This window comes from Brassica napus, chromosome C4 (genome assembly GCF_020379485.1).
Source record: "Brassica napus cultivar Da-Ae chromosome C4, Da-Ae, whole genome shotgun sequence".
Classification (NCBI taxonomy): Eukaryota; Viridiplantae; Streptophyta; class Magnoliopsida; order Brassicales; family Brassicaceae; genus Brassica; species Brassica napus.
Genome location: NC_063447.1, coordinates 14,755,904 through 14,758,106, shown reverse-complemented (window position 1 = coordinate 14,758,106; position 2,203 = coordinate 14,755,904). Strand labels below are relative to the sequence as shown.

At 45.7% G+C, this 2,203-nt stretch overlaps 1 non-coding gene across 1 annotated transcript; it reads left to right on the top strand.

The window, feature by feature from the left end:
- The first annotated feature begins 1,644 nt into the window (after nucleotides 1-1,644).
- LOC125586607 lies at nucleotides 1,645-1,751 on the top strand. Its single transcript, XR_007323143.1, has one exon. It is a non-coding gene; the product is annotated as a small nucleolar RNA R71 (small nucleolar RNA).
- Nucleotides 1,752-2,203: the final 452 nt, after the last annotated feature.

The following is a 2,203-nucleotide window of genomic DNA, read 5'->3' as shown; positions in this document are numbered from 1 at the left end:
ATCTTGCCCTCTTTCACATTAACAATTGCTCCTGCTGTAGCTAAGAAAGGCCTTCCAAGGATTAAAGGATCTGCAGCTTCCTCACCCATCTCAAGCACCACAAAGTCTGTAGGGATCTCATATTTTCCAACCATAACGGGGAGGTCCTCCAAGATACCCACAGGGTACTTCACTGAACGATCAGCAATACCAGAGACAGTCTACACTTCTTGTACTGAGTGAAACCAAGCTTCTTAGCAACAGATAAAGGCATCAAGCTGACACTAGCTCCCAAATCGCAGAGACATCTATCAAATACCATAGGTCCAAGAGCACAAGGTAATGTGAAGCATCCTGGATCTTCTAGCTTCTTTGGAACAACAAGCCTCTGGATGATGGCACTGCACTCATGAGTGAGAATCATCATGCCCTCCATCTCCTTCTTCTTTGCAGCTACAACATCTTTCAGGAACTTGCTATATTGAGGAATCAGCATGAAAGCATCAATGATGGGCATTGTGACTTGAACTTCACTCATTTGCTTCTCAAATAGAGCTTTGTACTTCTCTAGCAGCTGCCTCTTGAATCTACCAGGGAATGGTAGTTTGGGTTCATAGGGAGGAGGAACAAAAGAATTCTCACTTGCTGGAGCAACAACTTCACCATCTTTCACTGTTTTCTTCTTCTCTTCCCCAACCTTTCCTTTACCTTTTGCTTCCACAATCTTCTCCAAGATTTCATCATTGATTTTCTCATCAACAATCACCACTTCATCATCTATGTTGATGGCAACCCCCTCACCTTGTTTCTCAGCATCCTTGGTGAGAGCTTTCTGAGGTAACTCCTTACCACTCCTGAGGGTGATAGCTTTCATGGTCTCCTTGGGGTTTTGCTCAGATTTTCCAGGTAAAGAACCTTGTGGCGATTTTGTTGAGTGTTCATGACAGCAAACTGGTTCTCCAAGGTTCTGAACTTGTTGTTGAGCTCATTGTAGCTTCCATCAATCTTTGAGTGAAGGTTCTTCAACTCATAGCCAACATGCTTCTCACTTCTTGTCTGAGACTCCAAGATTTGTTTTAGTAGGGCATCAGTGCTGCTGACCTGAGGAGTAGAGGTAGAAGTAGTAGGTTGTTGTTGGGCAGGTTGTTGTCCTTTGTTGTGGAAACCAGGAGGAGTGGTTTGCTGAGGTTGGTAGTTGGCTTGCTGGTTGTATCTAGGCTGATAACCACTCTGTTGGTTGTTGGGGTAAGATCTCTGTTGGTAGTTGTTGTACTGAAAGTTTGGCTCTTTCTTGTACCAGCTACCATTGTTGTTGATGAAGCACAGCTCTTCTTGCCCTCCCAAACCATCACTTCCTGGACAACAGGTGTGGCTTCTTGGTTTGGGTTACCAACAAAGTGCAGCTGCTCCTGGGTGGTCCTTATCAGCAATGAGAATATCAATCTTATCCTGGAGAGCCTTTAACTCCTCCTCGTCTGCTTGTCATCTGTTCTACTGCCTCTGTCGTGGTCTCCACTGTAGACTGCATCACTCTTGACCATGTTGTCTAACCAGCTCTCTGCATCCTCCTCTGTTCTTCCAAGAAGAACCCATTGCTAGCTGTATCCAATCTGGCTCTGTACTTAGGTCCTCCTGTAGAATGTGCTCAGCAGGCTTTCCTTAGAGAATCCATGATGAGGGCATTGAGCTTGGTAGCCTTTGAATCTCTCCCAGGCTTCACTGAATCCTTCCAAGCCTTTCTGTTGAAAGCTGGAGATCTCATTTCTCAGCTTAGCGGTTCTTGAAGTAGAGAAGAACTTCTCCAAGAAAGCTTTCTTGCAGTCATCCCAAGTGGTGATAGAGTCGCTTGGTAGAGACTTCTCCCACTGTCGTGCCTTATCCCCCAAAGAGAAAGGGAATAACTTCAGCTTTAAGGCATCCTCAGACACACCATTGGTTTTTGACAACCCACAGTAGCTGTCGAACCTGTCCAAGTGATCGAATGGGTCCTCCAAGCCAAGCCATGATATTGTTGTTCTCTATCACGTTGAGGAGTCCTGACTTGATCTCAAAGTTGTTGGCTGCCACAGCTGTGCTCGGATTCCCATCTATGCCATGAATGTTTGGGCGGTCATAAGTGCCAATGGGTCGAGCTGCTCGCTGTTGGTTTTGTGGAACGTTGTTAGCTCCATTGTCGCCCGCATCATTTTGAGGTATGTCACTATATCAGTGTCCAATCTCTGCA